The 20,832-nt window shown below is 42.8% G+C and overlaps 1 protein-coding gene across 1 annotated transcript in view; it reads left to right on the forward strand.

Annotated features, from left to right (window-relative positions):
• FOCAD (focadhesin) overlaps positions 1 to 20,832 on the forward strand; it is a 1,237,844-nt gene that overhangs the window by 550,021 nt on the left and 666,991 nt on the right.

Consider the following 20,832-nt stretch of genomic DNA (forward strand, 5'->3'; position numbering starts at 1 on the left):
TTAGTCTCAAACAGAATAAAGGGCTTATTATGGGCTATAAACTGGTAGACACTTTTAGGAGCTAAATTGATTGCTTTATTTAAGTATTATATGCAGTTTGAAGTTGTATTTCACACTTTTATAACATTGGGGAACGTTTTTAGCACCAGGCACTTGTTAAGACACCTTCCCAATCAGGAAGGGCCTTTCTCTGTAGTAGGCAGAGCCTCATTTCTCTTGTTAAGTGTATCCAGTCCACGGATCATCCATTACTTATGGAATATATTCTCCTTCCCAACAGGAAGCTGCAAGAGTCCACCCACAGCAAAGCTGCTATATAGCTCCTCCCCTAACTGCCATATACAGTCATTCTCTTGCAAGCCTCAACATAGATAGGAGGTTGTGAGAGTCTGTGGTGCTTTCTACTTAGTTTATTCTTCAATCAAAAGTTTGTTATTTTTAAATGGCACCGGAGTGTGCTGTTTATCTCAGGCAGTATTTGGAAGAAGAATCTGCCTGCGTTTTTCTATGATCTTAGCAGACGTAACTAAGATCCATTTGCTGTTCTCACACATTCTGAGGAGTGAGGTACTTCAGAGGGGGAATGGCGTGCAGGTTTTCCTGCAGATAAGGTATGTGCAGTAAAATATTTTTCTAGGAATGGAATTGACTAAGAAAATACTGCTGATACCGAAGTAATGTAAGTAAAGCCTTAAATGCAGCGATAGCGACTGGTATCAGGCTTATTAATAGATACATACTCTTGTAAAAATGTGTTTTAAAACGTTTGCTGGCATGTTTAATAGTTTTTTAACATATGTTTGGTGATAAAACTTATTGGGGCCTAAGTTTTTTCCACATGGCTGGCTTAAATTTTGCATAGAAACAGTTAACTGAAGCTTCCCACTGTTGGCTGTGGCAGTTTGTTGTGTCTGTTTTTAAAAACGTCTATGTCTTTTTTTTTTTATTTTTTATTTTTTATCTGTTTTTTGCATTAAGGGGTTAATCATCCATTTGCAAGTGGGTGCAATGCTCTGTTACCTTATTACATGTACTGTAAAAATTTCGTTTGTTTTACTGCCTTTTTTTCACTGTTTTTCAAATTTTGACAAAATTTGTTTCTCTTAAAGGCACAGTAACGTTTTATATATTTGCTTGTTAACTTGATTTAAAGTGTTTTCCAAGCTTACTAGTCTCATTATTAGTCTGTTCTAACATGTCTGACATAGAGAAAGCTCTGTGTTCATTATGTTTTAAAGCCATGGGGAACCCCATCTTAGAATGTGTACCAGATGTACTGATTTCATGTTAAACAATAAAGATCATTTTTTGTCTTTAAAAACATTATCACCAGAGGATTCTGTCGTGGGGGTAGTTATGCCGACTAACTCTCCCCACGTGTCAGACCTTTTGACTCCCGCTTTAGGGACTCACGCTCAAATGGCGCCAAGTACATCAAGGGCACCCATAGCGTTTCTTTTACCAGGGGATTCTGTCGAGGGGAAAGTTATGCCGACTAACTCTCCCCACGTGTCAGACCCTTCGACTCCCGCTTCAGGGACTCACGCTCAAATGGCGCCAAGTACATTAAGGGCGCCCATAGCGTTTATTTTACAAGACATGGCAAAGGTGGTGAATAATATTCTGGCAGCAGTATTAGTCAGACTACCTGAAATTAAAGGAAAGCAGTTAGCTCTGGGGGTAGATACAGAGCATACAGACGCTTTAAGAACCATGTATGATACTACCTCACAATATGCTTAGTCTGTGGGTGATTTTTTTTTGACTCAGGGAAGATGATTTAACCTGATTCTGATGTTTCTACATTTAAAATTTATGCTTGAGAACCTCCACTTGTTGCTCAGGGAGGCTTTGGCTGCTCTGAATGAATGTGTACAATCGCAGGGCCAGAGAAATTGTGTAGACTGGATAAATAATATGCAGTGCCGGTGTGTACTGATGTTTTTCCAATACCTAAAGAGGTTTACTAAACATTTTTTAATAAGGAATGGGATAGACCAGGTGTGCCGTTCTCTTCCCCTCCTATTTTTTAGAAGAATGTTTTCTAATAGTTACCACCACACGGGACTTCTGGCAGACAGTTCCTAAGGTGGAGAGAAGAGTTTCTACTCTAGCTAAGCGTACCACTACCTCTGACGAGGACAGTTGTGCTTTTTAGATCCAATGGATAAAAAATGTTTATTCAACAGGGTTTTATCCTGCAGCCCCTTGCATACATTGCTTCTGTCACTGCTGCTGCGGCGTTCTGGGTTGAGTCTCTTGATGAGGCTTTACAGTTAAGCGACTCCATTGGATGAATATATTTGACAAGCTTATGCTAGCCAATTCCTTTGTTTTCTGATGCCTTGTTCATTTGACTAGACTAACGGCTAAGAATTCTGTTTTTTACTATACTGGCGCGCAGAGCGCTATGGCTTATATCATGGTCAGCTGTCGTGACTTTAATAAATAAGCTACTTAACTTCCCTTCAAGGGGCAGACCCTATTCGGGCCTGGTTTGAAGGAGATTATTGCTTATATCACTGGAGGAAAAGGTCATGCCCTTCCTCAGGATAGGTCTAAATCAAGGGCAAAAAAAAAAAAAAAAAAAAGTCTAATTTTCGTACCTTTTAAAAACTTCAGGGCAGGTGTGACATCCTCTTCCTCTAAGGCAAAACAAGAGGGAATTTTTGCTCAGTCCAAGGCGGTCTGGAGACAATCGGACCTGGAACAAAGATAAGCAGGCCAAAGAGCCTGCTGCTGCCTCTAAGGCAGCATGAAGGAACGGACCCCTATCCGGTAACGGATCCTATAGAGGGCAGACTTTCATTCTTTGCCCAGGCGTGGGCAAGAGATGCCCAGGATCCCTAGGCATTGGAATTTATATCCCAGAGATATCTTCTGGATTTCAAAGATTCCCCCCCAAAAAAAGGGGAGATTTCGCCTTTCACAATTATCTGCAAACCAGATAAAGAAGGAGGCATTCTTACATAGTGTACGAGATCCATCCAGTTCCAAGAGAGGAACAGGGACAGAGTTTTTACTCAAATCTGTTTGTGGTTCCCAAGGAGAGGGAACCTTCAGACCTATTTTGGATCTAAAGATCTTAAACAAATTCCTCAGAATTCCGTCATTTAAGATGGAAACTATTTGTACCATCTTAACTATGATCCAGGAGAGTCAATAGAGGACTACAATGGATTTGAAGGATGCTTATCCTCACATTGTGATGCATAAAGATCACCATCGTTTTTCAGGTTTGACTTTCTAGACAGGCATTAACAGTTTGTAGCTCTTTCCTTTGGGATATCTACAGCCCCAAGAATCTTTATGGAGGTTCTGGGGTCGCTTTGGCGGTCCTTAGACCGCGGGGCATAGAAGTGGCCCCTTATTTAGACGACATCCTGATACAGGCGTCAAACATCCAAATTGCCCAGTCTCATACGGACGTAGTACTGGCATTTCTGAGATCACATGGGTGGAAAGTGAACAAGGAAAGAGTTCTCTATCCCCAATCTCAAGGGTTTCTCTCCTAGGGACTCTGATAGATTCTGTAGAAATGAAAATTTACCTGACGGAGTCCAGGTTGTCAAAGTTTCTAAATTTCTGCTGTGTTTTTTCATCCCATCCGCGCCCTTCGGTGGCTCAGTACATGAATGAAATCGGCTTAATGGTAGCGGCAAGGGACATAGTACCGTTTGCAGGTCTACATTTCAGACCGCTGCAACTATGCATGCTCAGTCAGAGGAACGGGGATTACACAGATTTGTCCCCCTGTTAAACCTGGACAAAGAGACCAGAGATTCTCTTCTCTGGTGACTATGTCGGGTCCATCTGTCCAAGGGTATGACCTTCCGCAGGTCAGATGGGACAATTGTTACAATAGATGCCAGCCTTTTAGGTTGGGATGCAGTCTGGAACTCCCTGAAGGCTCAGGGATAGTGGACTTAGGAGGAGACCCTCCTTCTAATAAATATTCTGGAACTGGGAGTGATATTCCATGCTCTTCAGACTTGGCCTCAGTTAGCAACTCTGAGGTACATCATACTCAGTCGGACAATATACACGACTGTGGCTTACATCAGCCATCAAGGGGGAACAGAAGTTCCCTAGCAATGTTAGAAGTCTTACAATAATTCACTGGACAGAGACTCACTCTTGTCTATCAGCTATCCATATCCCAGGTGTTGAGAACTGGGAGGTGGATTTTCTAAGTCGTCAGACTTTTCTTCCGGGGGAGTGGGATTTCCTCCGGAGGTCAAGACCAAGCAGGAGAGGGCTTTGGTGTTTTTGACAGCGCCTGCGTAGCCACGCAGGACCTGGTATGCAGATCTGGTGGACATGTCATCCTTTCCATCACGGTCTCTGCTTCTGAGACAGGTCCCTCTACCTCAGGGTCCTTTCAACCATCTAAATAGAATCAATCTGAGATGGACTGCCTGGAGACTGAACGCTTGATGTTATCAAAGCATGGCTTCTCCGAGTCAGTCATTGATACCTTAATACAGACATGAAAGCCTGTCTCTAGGAAAATTGAACATAGATATGGTGTAAATATCTGATTGTTATGAATCCAAGGGTTACTCATGGAGTAAAGTCTGGATTCCCAGGATATTATCTTTTCTCCAAGATGTTTTTGAGAAAAGGGTTGTCAGCTAATTCCTTAAAAGGGGACAGATTTTTACTCTGTCTATTTTTTTGCACAAGCATCTGGCAGGTATTCTAGACGTTCAGGCATTTGGTCAGGCTTTGGTTAGATCCAAGCCTGTGTTTAAAACTGTTGCTCCACCATGGAGCTTAAACCTGATTCTTAAGGTCCTTCAAGAAGTTCCGTTTGAACCTTTTTTGTTCCATAGATATCAATCTTTATCTTGGAAAGTTCCTTTTGGGTAGCTAATTCCTCGACTCGTAGAGTCTCCAAGTTATCTGTGTTACAATGTGATTCTCCTTATCTGGTCCTTCGTACGGATAAGGTAGTCCTGCGTACCAACCTGGGTTTTTTCCTAAGGTGGTATCTAACAAGTACATCACTCAAGAGATAGTTGTTCCATGCTTGTATCCTAATCCTTCCTCAAAGAAGGAACGTCTATTACACAATATTGGACGTGGTTTGTGCTTTAAAGTTTTACTTACAAGCTACTACAGTTTTCATCAAACGTTCACCTTGTTTGTTGTCTATTCTGGACAGAGGAGAGGTCAAAAGACTTCAGCAGCCTCTCTGTCTTTTTGGTTAAAAAGCATAATTCATTTAGCTTATGAGACTGCTGGACAGCAGCCTCCTGAAGGGATTACAGCTCATTCTACTAGAGCTGTGGTTTTCACTTGGGCCTTTTTTAAATGTGGCTTCTGTTGAACAGATTTACAAGACGGAGTCTTGGTCTGCGCTTCATACTTTTCAAATTTAACAAATTTGATACCTTGCTTCTTCGGAGGCTATTTTTGGGAGAAAGGGTTTTTTACAGGCAGTGGTAACTTCCGTTTAAGTACCTGCCTTGTCCCTCCCATCATCCGTGTACTTTAGCTTTGTTATTGGTATTCCATAAGTAATGGATGATCCGTGGACTGGATACACTTAACAAGAGAAAACATAATTTATGCTTACCTGATAAATTTATTTCTCTTGTAGTGTATCCAGTCCACGGCCCGCCCTGTCACTTTAAGGCAGGTAATTTTTTCATTTGAACTACAGTCACCACTGCACCCTATGGTTTTTCCTTTCTCTGCATGTTTTCGGTCGAATGACTGAATATGGCAGTTAGGGGAGGAGCTATATAGCAGCTTTGCTGTGGGTGGACTCTTGCAGCTTCCTGTTGGGAAGGAGAATATATTCCATAAGTAATGGATGATCCGTGGACTGGATACACTACAAGAGAAATAAATTTATCAGGTAAGCATAAATTATGTTTTTCGTGCCATTACTGTGCAGTTAATTTTGAGTTCAATACATGCAGTGAGGGTCTGGAATCCACTAAAAACGTTCCTAGAAGGCTTCATTTGGTATCATATACCCCCCTGGGATTGGTGAAGTTGCAGCAAACGCTGTGGCTGGGACTGTAAGGGGGTTAAAATTAAAAACGGCTCCGGTTTCCACATTTTAAGGGTTAACAGATTGAAAATTGGGGTGCAATACTTTGAATGTATTAAGACACTGTGGTAAAGATTGGATAATTCCTTCATAGTTTTTCACATATTCAGTAATAAAGTGTGCCCTGTTTAACATTTAAAGAGACAGTAACGGTTTTGTTTTAAAACGGTTTTTGTGCTTTATTAACCAGTTTAAGCCTGTTTAACATGTCTGTACCTTCAGATAGATCATGTTCTGTATGTATGGTAGCCAATGTGGTTCCCCATTCAAATATAGTGTGATAATTGTGCCATTGCGTCCAAACAAAGTAAGGACAGAACTGTCACAAATTGTAAAGTTGCCCAGGATGATTCCTCAGATGAAGGAAGTAGACATAGTTCTACATCATCTCCTTCTGTGTCTATACCAGTTATGCCCGCGCAGGCGACCCCTAGTACTTCTAGCGCCAATGCTTGTTACTATGCAGTAATTGACGGCAGTAATGGATAACTCCATAGCTAATATTTTATCCAAAATGCCAGCATTTCAGAGAAAGCGCGATTGCTCTGTTTTAAACACTGTAGAGCAGGAGGGCGCTGATGATAATTTTTCTGTCATACCCTCACACCAATCTAAAGTGGCAGTGAGGGAGGGTTTGTCAGATGGGGAAATTTCTGATACAGGAAGAATTTCTCAGCAGGCAGAACCTGATGTTGTGACATTTAAATTTAAATTAGTGCATCTCCGCACATTACTTAAGGAGGTACTATCTACTCTGGATGATTGTGACAATCTGGTCAACCCAGAAAAATTGTGCAAGATGGACAGTTCCTTGAGGTCCCGGTGCACCCTGATGCTTTTCCGATACCTAAACGGGTGGCGGACATAGTGAATAAGGAGTGGGAGAAGCCAGGCATACCTTTTGTCCCTCCTCCTATTTTTAAGAAATTGTTCCCTATGGTCGACCCCAGGAAGGACACATGGCAAACAGTCCCTAAGGTCGAGGGGGAGTTTTCTACTCTAGCCAAGCGCACGACCATTCCTATTGAGGACAATTGTGCTTTCAAAGATCCTATGGATAAAAAATTGGAGGGTTTGCTTAAAAAGATTTTTGTACAGCAAGGTTACCTCCTTCAACCTATTTTGTGCATTATTCCTGTCACTACAGCGGCGTGGTTCTGGTTCGAGGAACTGGAAAAGTCGCTCAGTAGGGAGACTCCGTATGAGGAAGTCATGGACAGAATTTACGCACTTAAGTTAGCTAATTCCTTTATTTTAGACGCCGCTTTGCAGTTAGCGAGGTTAGCGGCATAAAATTCAGGATTTGCAATTGTGGCGCGCAGAGCGCTCTGGCTAAAGTCTTGGTCGGCGGATGTATCTTCCAAGACAAAATTGCTTAATACCCCTTTCAAAGGTAAGACCCCTTTTGGGCCAGAATTGAAAGAGATTATTTCAGTCATCACTGGGGGAAAGGGCCATGCCCTCCCACAAGATAAACCTTTCAAGGCTAAGAATAAGTCCAATTTTCGTTCCTTTTGCAATTTCAGGAACGGACCGGCTTCCAACTCGGCAGCCTCTAGACAAGAGGATAACGCTTCCCAGACTAAACCAGCTTGGAAATCAATGCAAGGCTGGAACAAGGGTAAACAGGCCAAGAAACCTGCTGCTGCTACCAAGACAGCATGAAGAGGTAGCCCCCGATCCGGAACCGGATCTAGTAGGGGGCAGACTCTCTCTCTTTGCTCAGGCTTGGGCAAGAGATGTTCAGGATCCCTGGGCACTAGAAATAGTCTCTCAGGGTTATCTTCTAGAATTCAAGGAAATACCCCCAAGGGGAAGGTTCCACATGTCTCACTTATCTTCAAACCAAGTAAAGAGACAGGCATTCTTACATTGTGTAGAAGACCTGTTAAAGATGGGAGTGATACTCCCAGTTCCAACTGTGGAACAAGGTCAGGGGTTTTACTCAAATCTGTTTGTAGTTCCCAAAAAAAAAAAAAAAAAAGAGGGAACTTTCAGACCAATTCTGGATTTAAAAATTCTAAATAAATTTATCAGAGTGCCATCGTTCAAAATGGAAACTATTCGAACGATTTTACCTACAATCCAGGAGGGTCAATTTATGACTACCGTGGATCTAGAGGATGCGTATCTGCATATTCCTATCCACAAAGATCATCATCAGTTCCTAAGGTTCGCCTTTCTGGACAAACATTACCTATTGTGGCTCTCCCATTCGGACTAGCCACTGCTCCAAGGATTTTCACAAAGGTGCTCGGGTCCCTTCTAGCGGTTCTAAGACCCAGGGGCATTGCAGTGGCACCTTACTTGGACGACATCCTAATTCAAGCGTCGTCTCTTTCAAAGACAAAGGCTCACACCTTGTTCTAGCCTTTCTCAGATCTCACGGGTGGTAGGTGAACATAGAAAAATGTTCCCCGTCTCCGTCAACAAGAGTCCCTTTCTTGGGAACAATAATAGATTCTTTAGAAATGAAGATTTTCCTGACAGATGTCAGAGAGTCAAAGCTTCTAAATGTTTGTCAAGTTCTTCACTCTGTTCTACGGCCTTCCATAGCTCAGTGCATGGAAGTAGTAGGGTTGATGGTTGCAGCAATGGACATAGTTCCTTTTGCGCGAATTCATCTAAGACAATTACAACTGTGCATGCTCAAACAGTGGAATGGGGACTATACAGACTTGTCTCCAGTGATTCAAGTAGATCAGAAGACCAGAGACTCACTCCGTTGGTGGCTGACTCAGGATCACCTGTCCCAGGGAATGAGCTTCCGCAGACCAGAGTGGGTCATTGTCACGACCGACGCCAGTCTATTAGGCTGGGGCGCGGTCTGGGATTCCCTGAAAGCTCAGGGTCTATGGTCTCGGGAATAGTCTCTTCTCCCGATAAACATCCTGGAACTGAGAGCGATATTCAATGCTCTCCGGGCTTGGCCTCAACTAGCAAAGGCCAGATTCATAAGATTCCAATCAGACAACATGACGACTGTTGCTTACTTCAACCATCAGGGGGGAACAAGGAGTTCCCTGGCGATGAGAGAGGTGACCAAGATCATCAAATGGGCGGAGGATCACTCCTACCACCTGTCTGCGAGCCACATCCCAGGAGTGGAAAACTGGGAGGCGGATTATCTGAGTCGTCAGACCTTTCATCCGGGGGAGTGGGAACTCCACCCGGAGGTTTTTGCCCAATTATGGGGCATTCCAGACATGGATCTGATGGCGTCTCGTCAGAACTTCAAGTTTCCTTGCTACGGGTCCAGATCCAGGGATCCCAAGGCGACTCTAGTGGATGCATTAGTGGCGCCTTGGACTTTCAACCTAGCTTATGCGTTTCCACCGTTCCTTCTCATTCCCAGGCTGGTAGCCAGGATCAAACAGGAGAAGGCCTCTGTGATTTTGATAGCTCCTGCGTGGCCACGCAGGACTTGGTATGCAGACCTGGTGAATATGTCATCGGCTCCACCATGGAAGCTACCTTTGAGACAGGATCTTCTAGTACAAGGTCCATTCGAACATCCAAATCTAGTTTCTCTCCAGCTGACTACTTGGAAATTGAACTCTTGATTTTGTCTAAGCGTGGGTTTTCGGATTCTGTGATAGATACTCTGGTACAAGCCAGAAAACCTGTGACTTGAAAGATTACCATAAAATATGGAAAAGATATATCTGTTGGTGTGAATCCAAGGGATTCTCATGGAGTAAGATTAAAATTCCTAGGATCCTTTCCTTTCTCCAAGAAGGTTTGGATAAGGGATTATCAGCGAGTTCTCTAAAAGGACAGATTTCTGCTTTATCTGTCTTGTTACACAAACGACTGGCAGCTGTGCCAGATGTTCAAGCTTTTGTTCAGGCTTTGGTCAGGATCAAGCCTGTTTACAGACCCTTGACTCCTCCCTGGAGTCTAAATTTGGTCCTTTCAGTTCTTCAAGGGGTTCCGTTTGAACCCTTACATTCCATAGATATCAAGTTGTTATCTTGGAAAGTTCTGTTTTTGGTTGCTATTCTTCTGCTAGAAGAGTTTCTGCATTATCTGCTCTGCAGTGTAATCCGCCCTATCTGGTGTTCCATTCAGATAAGGTTGTTTTGCGTACTAAACCTGGTTTCCTTCCAAAGGTTGCTTCCAACAAGAATATTAACCAGGAAATAGTTGTGCCTTCTTTGTGTCCGAATCCAGTTTCAAAGAAGGAACGCTTGTTACACAAATTAGATGTAGTCCGTGCTTTAAAGTTCTATTTAGAAGCAACAAAGGATTTCAGACAAACGTCTTCTCTGTTTGTAGTTTATTCTGGCAAGAGGAGAGGTCAAAAAAGCTACTGCTACCTCTCTTTCCTTTTGGCTGAAAAGCATCATCCGATTGGCTTACGAGACTGCCGGACGGCAGCCTCCTGAACGAATCACAGCTCACTCTACTAGGGCTGTGGCTTCCACATGGGCCTTCAAGAACGAGGCTTCTGTTCATCAGATATGTAAGGCAGCGACCTGGTCTTCTCTGCACACTTTGTCCAAATTCTACAAATTTGATACTTTTGCTTCTTCGGAGGCTATTTTTGGGAGAAAGGTTTTGCAAGCCGTGGTGCCTTCTGTTTAGGTAACCTGATTTGCTCCCTCCCTTCATCCGTGTCCTAAAGCTTTGGTATTGGTTCCCACAAGTAATGGATGACACCGTGGACCGGACACACCAATGCTGGAGAAAACAGAATTTATGCTTACCTGATAAATTACTTTCTCCAACGGTGTGTCCGGTCCACGGCACGCCCTGGTTTTTTAATCAGGTTTGAAGAATTTCTTTCTCTATACACTACAGTCACCACGGCACACTATAGTTTCTCCTTTTTTTCTCCTAACCGTCAGTCGAATGACTGGGGGGGCGGAGCCTGGGAGGGACTATATGGACAGCTCTTGCTGTGTGCTCTCCTTGCCTTTCCCTGTGGGGGAGGAGAATATCCCACAAGTAATGGATGACACCGTGGACCGGACACACCGTTGGAGAAAGTAATTTATCAGGTAAGCATAAATTCTGTTATTTCTTTTCACATTTACATATCACTCATGGGGGCTTAAATAATATGAGTAATGGTGTATAGTCTAGTAGCTGATCGGAACAGCCAATAGAATGCCAGCTCAATCTGATTGGCTGATTGGATCAGCCAATCAGATTGAACTTGAATCTGATTGGCTGATTCAATCAGCCAATCAGATTTTTCCTACCTGAATTCCGATCGGCTGATAGAATCCTATCAGCCAATCGGAATTCGAGGGACGCCATCTTGGATGACGTCACTTAAAGGAACCTTCATTCGTCGGGAGTCGCCGGAAGAAGAGGATGGATCCGCGTCGGCTGCTTCAAGATGGTCCCGCTCAGCGCCGGATGGAAGAAGATAGAAGATGCCGTCTGGAGGAAGATGTCTACCTGTCCGGATGTCCTCTTCTTGCCGGATAGGATGAAGACTTCGGACCCTCTTCTGGACCTCTTCTTGCTGGATAGGATGAAGACTTCGAACCCTCTTCTGGACGGATCGGTGATACCCGGCATGGTGAAGATAAGGTAGGGAGATCTTCAGGGGCTTAGTGTTAGGTTTTTTTAAGGGGTGTTTGGGTTAGATTAGGAGTATGTGGGTGGTGGGTTGTAATGTGGGGGGGGGGTATTTAAATGCAAAAGAGCCGTTTTCTTTGGGGCATGCCCCACAAAAGGCCCTTTAAGGGCTGGTAAGGTAAAAGAGCTGTTAACTTTTTATTTTAGAATAGGGTAGGGCATTTTTTTATTTTGGGGGGCTTTGTTATTTTTTTAGGGGTCTTAGAGTAGGTGTAATTAGTTTAAAATTCTTGTTTTTTTTGTTTGTTTTTTGTAATTTAGTTTAGTTGATTTAATTGTAGATAATTGTAGATATTTTATTTAATTAATTTATTGATAGTGTAGTGTTAGGTTTAATTGTAACTTAGGTTAGGATTTATTTTACAGGTAATTTTGTAATTATTTTAACTAGGTAGATATTAAATAGTTATTAACTATTTAATAGCTATTGTACCTAGTTAAAATAAATACAAAGTTGCCTGTAAAATAAATATAAATCCTAAAATAGCTACAATATAATTATTCGTTATATTGTAGCTATATTAGGGTTTATTTTACAGGTAAGTATTTAGCTTTAAATAGGAATACTTTAGTTAATAAGAGTTAATTTATTTTGTTAGATAAAAATTATATTTAACTTAGGGGGGTGTTAGTGTTAGGGTTAGACTTAGCTGTAGGGGTTAATACATTTATTATAGTAGCGGCGAGGTCCGGTCGGCAGATTAGGGGTTAATACTTGAAGTTGGTGTCGGCGATGTTAGGGAGGGCAGATTAGGGGTTAATAATATTTATTATAGGGTTTGCGAGGCGGGAGTGAGGCGGTTTAGGGGTTAATAAGTGTAGGTAAGATAGCGGCGACATTGGGGGGGCAGATTAGGGGTTAATAGATATAATATAGGTGTCGATGATGTTAGGGGCAGCAAATTAGGGGTACATAGCTATAATGTAGGTTGCGGCGGTGTACGGAGCGGCAGATTAGGGGTTAATAATAAAATGCAGGGGTCAGCAATAGCGGGGTCGGCAGATTAGGGGTTAATAAGTGTAAGGTTAGGGGTGTTTAGACTCGGGGTACATGCTAGGGTGTTAGGTGCAGATTTAGGAAGTGTTTCCCCATAGGAAACAATGGGGCTGCGTTAGGAGCTGAACGCTGCTTTTTTGCAGGTGTTAGGTTTTTTTTTCAGCTCAAACTGCCCCATTGTTTCCTATGGGCATATCGTGCACGAGCACGTTTTTGAAGCTGGCCGCGTCCGTAAGCAACGCTGGTATTTAGAGTTGAAGTGGCGGTAAATTATGCTCTACGCTCCCTTTTTGGAGCCTAACGCAGCCCTTCAGAGAACTCTAAATACCAGCGTTGTTTAAAAGGTGCGGGGGAAAAAAAAACATGCGTAGCTAACGCACCCCTTCTTACGCAAAACTCTAAATCTAGGTGTAAGTTATTTAGGAGGAACAACAGTTATACTGAGAGCAGCTATGTAAACAAGCCCAGGTACTAGATTGCGAGTCATGAAAAAGTAGTTAGTACCATCAATTCAGTATAAAGACCACACTTGACTAATACGCTGCATACCAATGGCTAGTATAAGATGAGAATGAGTATGAAAATCTCAAATGTCTAATATGGGCCCCCCTCTACTTGCTCTGACTGCTTGGAAGCAATAAGCTTTATCTACCATCTGCCTATACTAAGGTGTATCATCTAATAGCTCAGTCATAAAATAATGTAGATCTTTGGTCCTCTGTATATGGGGTTTTAGTTTCTACAGTACTTTATGTACAGATCAACACATATCTAGAGGCAAATATACATTTATACATAGAGTCTGTTACCCTTAATTGTTGAGTACACTTATGTCTACTTATTTCTTCTGTTATGTGTGATCAGTCCACGGGTCATCATTACTTCTGGGATATAACTCCTCCCCAACAGGAAATGCAAGAGGATTCACCCAGCAGAGCTGCATATAGCTCCTCCCCTCTACGTCAGTCCCAGTCATTCTCTTGCACCCAACGACTAGATAGGATGTGTGAGAGGACTATGGTGATTATACTTAGTTTTTATGACTTCAATCAAAAGTTTGTTATTTTACAATAGCACCGGAGCGTGTTATTACTTCTCTGGCAGAGTTTGAGGAAGAATCTGCCAGAGTTTTTTACTATGATTTTAACCGGAGTAGTTAAGATCATATTGCTGTTCTCGGCCATCTGAGGGAGGTAAAGGCTTCAGATCAGGGGACAGCGGGCAGATGAATCTGCATTGAGGTATGTAGCAGTTTTTATTTTCTGAATGGAATTGATGAGAAAATCCTGCCATACCGTTAAAATGACATGTATGTATACACTTCAGTATTCTGGGGATGGTATTTCACCGGAACTACTCTGCTAAAGGTCACTAATACTTTTAATAACTATTTATCATGTTAAACGTTTTTGCTGGAATGTAGAATCGTTTACATTGCTGAGGTACTGTGTGAATAGATATTTGGGCATTATTTTCCACTTGGCAGTTTTTTGCTTGTAATTGTGACAGTTTCGTTTCTCTTCACTGCTGTGTGGGAGAGGGAGGGGCCGTTTTTGGCGCTCTTTACTACGCATCAAAAAATTCCAGTCAGTCACTTTTATTTTTCCTGCATGATCCGGTTCATCTCTGACAGATCTCAGGGGTCTTCAAACTTCTTTGAAGGGAGGTAACTTCTCTCAGCAGAGCTGTGAGAATTCTTATAGTGACTGTGCATAAAAACGTTGCTTTGTACTTTTTATGTCAAATTTAATTATTGTTATTTTACTAATGGGAACAAACCTTTGCTAAGAGTTGTGTTGTTTTAAAGTTTGATGCTATAACTGTTTTTCAGTTCATTATTTAAACTGTTATTTAATCGTTTAGTACCTCTTTGAGGCACAGTATTTTTTTGCTAAAAAAGATTATAACCAAGTTGTAAGTTTTTTGCTAGTGTGTTAAACATGTCTGACTCAGAGGAAGATATCTGTGTCATTTGTTCCAATGCCAAGGTGGAGCCCAATAGAAATTTATGTACTAACTGTATTGATGCTACTTTAAATAAAAGTCAATCTGTACAATGTGAACAAATTTCACCAAACAGCGAGGGGAGAGTTATGCCGACTAACTCGCCTCACGCGGCAGTACCTGCATCTCCCGCCCGGGAGGTGCGTGATATTATGGCGCCTAGTACATCTGGGCGGCCATTACAGATAACATTACAAGATATGGCTACTGTTATGACTGAAGTTTTGTCTAAATTACCAGAACTAAGAGGCAAGCGTGATCACTCTGGGGTGAGAACAGAGTGCGCTGACAATGCTAGGGCCATGTCTGATACTGCGTCACAGCTCGCAGAGCATGAGGACGGAGAGCTTCATTCTGTGGGTGACGGTTCTGATCCAAACAAATTGGACTCAGATATTTCAAATTTTAAATTTAAATTGGAGAACCTCCGTGTATTACTAGGGGAGGTCTTAGCAGCTCTTAACGATTGTAACACCGTTGCAATACCAGAGAAACTGTGTAGGTTGGATAAATACTTTGCGGTACCGGCGAGTACTGACGTTTTTCCTATACCTAAGAGACTAACTGAAATTGTTACTAAGGAGTGGGATAGACCCGGTGTGCCGTTCTCACCCCCTCCAATATTTAGAAAGATGTTCCCAATAGACGCCACCACTAGGGACTTATGGCAGACGGTCCCCAAGGTGGAGGGAGCAGTTTCTACTTTAGCTAAGCGTACCACTATCCCGGTGGAGGATAGCTGTGCTTTTTCAGATCCAATGGATAAAAAGTTAGAGGGTTACCTTAAGAAAATGTTTGTTCAACAAGGTTTTATATTACAACCCCTTGCATGTATCGCGCCGATTACGGCTGCGGCAGCATTTTGGATTGAGTCGCTGGAAGAGAACCTTAGTTCATCTACGCTAGACGACATTACGGACAGGCTTAGAGTCCTTAAACTAGCTAATTCTTTCATTTCGGAGGCCGTAGTACATTTAACTAAACTCACGGCTAAGAACTCAGGATTCGCCATACAGGCACGTAGGGCGCTGTGGCTAAAATCCTGGTCAGCTGATGTGACTTCTAAGTCCAAATTACTTAATATACCTTTCAAGGGGCAGTCTTTATTTGGGCCCGGTTTGAAAGAAATTATCGCTGACATTACAGGTGGTAAGGGCCACGCCCTACCTCAAGACAAAGCCAAAGCTAAGGCTAGACAGTCTAATTTTCGTCCCTTTCGGAATTTCAAAACAGGAGCAGCATCAACCTCCACTGCACCAAAACAGGAAGGAGCTGTTGCTCGTTACAGGCAAGGCTGGAAGCCTAACCAGTCCTGGAACAAGAGCAAGCAGGCCAGGAAACCTGCTGCTGCCCCAAAGACAGCATGAACCGAGAGCCCCCGATCCGGGACCGGATCTAGTGGGGGGCAGACTCTCTCTCTTTGCCCAGGCCTGGGCAAGAGATGTTCAGGACCCCTGGGCTCTAGAGATCATATCTCAGGGATACCTTCTAGACTTCAAATTATCTCCCCCAAGAGGGAGATTTCATCTGTCAAGGTTGTCAACAAACCAGATAAAGAAAGAAGCGTTTCTACGCTGCGTGCAAGATCTGTTATTAATGGGAGTGATCCATCCGGTTCCACGGTCGGAACAAGGACAAGGGTTCTACTCAAACCTGTTTGTGGTTCCCAAAAAAGAGGGAACTTTCAGGCCAATCTTAGATTTAAAGATTCTAAACAAATTCCTAAGAGTTCCATCGTTCAAAATGGAAACTATTCGGACAATCTTACCCATGATCCAAGAGGGTCAGTACATGACCACAGTGGATTTAAAGGATGCTTACCTTCACATACCGATCCACAAAGATCATCACCGGTACCTAAGGTTTGCCTTCTTAGACAGGCACTACCAGTTTGTAGCTCTTCCATTCGGACTGGCTACGGCTCCAAGAATCTTCACAAAGGTTCTGGGTGCCCTTCTAGCGGTACTAAGACCGCGAGGGATTTCGGTAGCTCCGTACCTAGACGACATTCTAATACAAGCTTCAAGCTTTCAAACTGCCAAGTCTCATACAGAGTTAGTTCTGGCATTTCTAAGGTCGCATGGATGGAAGGTGAACGAAAAGAAGAGTTCTCTTTTTCCTCTCACAAGAGTTCCATTCTTGGGGACTCTTATAGATTCTGTAGAAATGAAGATTTACCTGACAGAAGACAGGTTAACAAAGCTTCAAAATGCATGCCGCGTCCTTCATTCCATTCAACACCCGTCAGTAGCTCAATGCATGGAGGTGATCGGCTTAATGGTAGCGGCAATGGACATAGTACCTTTTGCACGTCTACACCTCAGACCGCTGCAATTATGCATGCTAAGTCAGTGGAATGGGGATTACTCAGATTTGTCCCCTACTCTGAATCTGAATCAAGAGACCAGAAATTCTCTTCTATGGTGGCTTCATCGGCCACACCTGTCCAGGGGGATGCCATTCAGCAGGCCAGACTGGACAATTGTAACAACAGACGCCAGCCTACTAGGTTGGGGCGCTGTCTGGAATTCTCTGAAGGCTCAGGGACTATGGAATCAGGAGGAGAGTCTCCTTCCAATAAACATTCTGGAATTGAGAGCAGTTCTCAATGCCCTTCTGGCTTGGCCCCAGTTAACAACTCGGGGGTTCATCAGGTTTCAGTCGGACAACATCACGACTGTAGCTTACATCAACCATCAGGGAGGGACAAGAAGCTCCCTAGCAATGATGGAAGTATCAAAGATAATTCGCTGGGCAGAGTCTCACTCTTGCCACCTGTCAGCAATCCACATCCCGGGAGTGGAGAACTGGGAGGCGGATTTCTTGAGTCGCCAGACTTTTCATCCGGGGGAGTGGGAACTTCATCCGGAGATCTTTGCCCAAATACTTCGACGTTGGGGCAAACCAGAGATAGATCTCATGGCGTCTCGCCAGAACGCCAAACTTCCTCGCTACGGGTCCAGATCCAGGGATCCGGGAGCAGTTCTGATAGATGCTTTGACAGCACCTTGGAACTTCAGGATGGCTTATGTGTTTCCACCCTTCCCGCTGCTTCCTCGATTGATTGCCAAAATCAAACAGGAGAGAGCATCAGTAATTCTAATAGCACCTGCATGGCCACGCAGGACTTGGTATGCAGATCTGGTGGACATGTCATCCTGTCCGCCTTGGTCTCTACCTCTAAGACAGGACCTTCTGATACAGGGTCCATTCAAACATCAAAATCTAACTTCTCTGAAGCTGACTGCTTGGAAATTGAACGCTTGATTTTATCAAAACGTGGTTTTTCTGAGTCGGTTATTGATACCCTGATTCAGGCTAGGAAGCCTGTTACCAGAAGGATTTACCATAAAATATGGCGGAAATACCTATACTGGTGCGAATCCAAAGGTTACTCCTGGAGTAAGGTTAGGATCGCTAGGATATTGTCTTTTCTACAAGAAGGTTTAGAAAAGGGTTTATCAGCTAGTTCATTAAAGGGACAGATTTCAGCTCTGTCCATCTTGTTACACAGACGTCTGTCAGAAAATCCAGACGTCCAGTCCTTTTGTCAGGCTTTAGCTAGGATCAAGCCTGTATTTAAAGCTGTTGCTCCACCATGGAGTTTAAACTTAGTTCTTAACGTTTTACAGGGTGTTCCGTTTGAACCCCTTCATTCCATTGATATAAAAATGTTATCTTGGAAAGTTCTGTTTTTAATGGCTATTTCCTCGGCTCGAAGAGTCTCTGAGTTATCAGCCTTACATTGTGATTCCCCTTATCTGATTTTTCACTCAGACAAGGTAGTTCTGCGTACTAAACCTGGGTTCTTACCTAAGGTAGTCACTAACAGGAACATCAATCAAGAGATTGTTGTACCATCCTTGTGTCCAAATCCTTCTTCAAAGAAGGAACGTCTTCTACACAATCTGGATGTAGTTCGTGCCCTCAAGTTCTACTTGCAGGCAACTAAAGATTTTCGCCAAACTTCTTCCTTGTTTGTCGTTTACTCTGGACAGAGGAGAGGTCAAAAAGCTTCTGCTACCTCTCTCTCTTTTTGGCTTCGTAGCATAATACGTTTAGCCTATGAGACTGCTGGACAGCAGCCTCCTGAAAGAATTACAGCTCACTCCACTAGAGCTGTGGCTTCCACTTGGGCCTTTAAGAATGAGGCCTCTGTTGAACAGATTTGCAAGGCTGCAACTTGGTCTTCGCTTCATACTTTTTCCAAATTTTACAAATTTGACACTTTTGCTTCTTCGGAGGCTATTTTTGGGAGAAAGGTTCTTCAGGCAGTGGTTCCTTCTATATAATGAGCCTGCCTATCCCTCCCGTCATCCGTGTACTTTTGCTTTGGTATTGGTATCCCAGAAGTAATGATGACCCGTGGACTGATCACACATAACAGAAGAAAACATAATTTATGCTTACCTGATAAATTCCTTTCTTCTGTTGTGTGATCAGTCCACGGCCCGCCCTGTTTTAAGGCAGGTAGATATCTTTTAAATTATACTCCAGTCACCACTTCACCCTTGGTTACTCCTTTCTCGTTGATTCTTGGTCGAATGACTGGGACTGACGTAGAGGGGAGGAGCTATATGCAGCTCTGCTGGGTGAATCCTCTTGCATTTCCTGTTGGGGAGGAGTTATATCCCAGAAGTAATGATGACCCGTGGACTGATCACACAACAGAAGAAAGGAATTTATCAGGTAAGCATAAATTATGTTTTTTAACAGACTTATGAACATAACTACAGATTAACTATATACCATCAAACAATAGGGACACATGTTGTAGATAATTGACTCACAACATGAGAAGCATTGCAGACCTATACACTTATGGATATAAAATATTAGCACCTGCATTTCTACATGGGTCAACTATCAAAACATAATACATGTATATATCTTTAGATAGGAAGCACCCCACACTAAGTCTATAATTATTATTCACTGACTCAGTACCTAGGTATATACCTACTAGAGATTATTTTACATACTTATTAAGGACACCCTAAGGTTTTAAATACATAGAGAAAACCAGACAGGGGGTAGTTTTATTTAAAATAAACACAATATCTGTATAAAAATAAAACTGTCTGAAAATATATGCTCCAAACTAAGGTATCCATAATCAGTGCTCTTACCCACACAATGAAGTAAAAAAAAACTGTGAATTACTAAAAGTCCATTTTAGGACCAGTATAAACTTCTTGTAATATAAAGCAGTATTAGTCCTGGAATAATATATCAGATCACAGGATCGTCATGAAAAAAGGTTGTTCTGAAACCAGGCATCATTTCAAAGATTGAGTATTTTAACTAAAATTAACCAATGCCAATCCTGCAAAGTGAGTTAACTGCACAGTGTACAGATTGGAAATCAAAAGTAAAGTAAAAGCTCAATATTGCTTTCAGACTTACACATACAGATCTGGTGAGTAACATTAGACTGTCTGCCACATTAAACTAAGTCTTTCTTGGCCCACATCACTCAGAACTTAATAGCTTGAGACTAATAACGACATTTCTACTAAGAGCTGCTGCTTCCAAATCATGGTTGAGATGCTGGATTGCTGTTGAGTCTTGCCTGGAGGGTGCGCCTTCTCAAGGCTCGAACCACTGCCTCATCAGATTCATCCATCTCAATTGCGACTTTTATCGCCTGCAAATCCTCACATCACCAGGCTCTAGAAGGATCTCACTGTGAGCATCAGGACCTCTGGTCCTGGTTAGTAATTGCTGCTCTGCATACCACAGTTCAGCTGAGGTACTAGGTGGCTCAGCGCAAACACACATGGGCTCTGGAGTAAGTTGTAGTCACTCATCTTCTAAGACTGTCATGTTGGGAGGTGAGTCTCAAGAGGTGCAACACAGCGGTATATTCTGCCATTCTCTTATAGGTGTTGAGCAGTTATAGACAGATGAAATAGCTAGGCTTAAGCTCCATTCCAACTGTTGAAAATGGTTGTCAAATAACCTTATCAGTGACCCTTCCCACTTATTTACTGCCTCCACCATGTTTTCGAATAAGAATAAAGTCTTTCTCTGCTGATTGCCACTATTGGTGCTATAAATATAAATCTTTAGTCTTCAAGTGCTGTAGATAAGCTAGATTGTATGGTGAAACACAGGTTTAACCCATGTCAATTACACCATCCATGTACAGGGGGGGGGGGGGGCTTTTGTAGGC

Source organism: Bombina bombina, chromosome 2 (assembly GCF_027579735.1).
Source record: "Bombina bombina isolate aBomBom1 chromosome 2, aBomBom1.pri, whole genome shotgun sequence".
In the NCBI taxonomy this organism is placed as follows: Eukaryota; Metazoa; Chordata; class Amphibia; order Anura; family Bombinatoridae; genus Bombina; species Bombina bombina.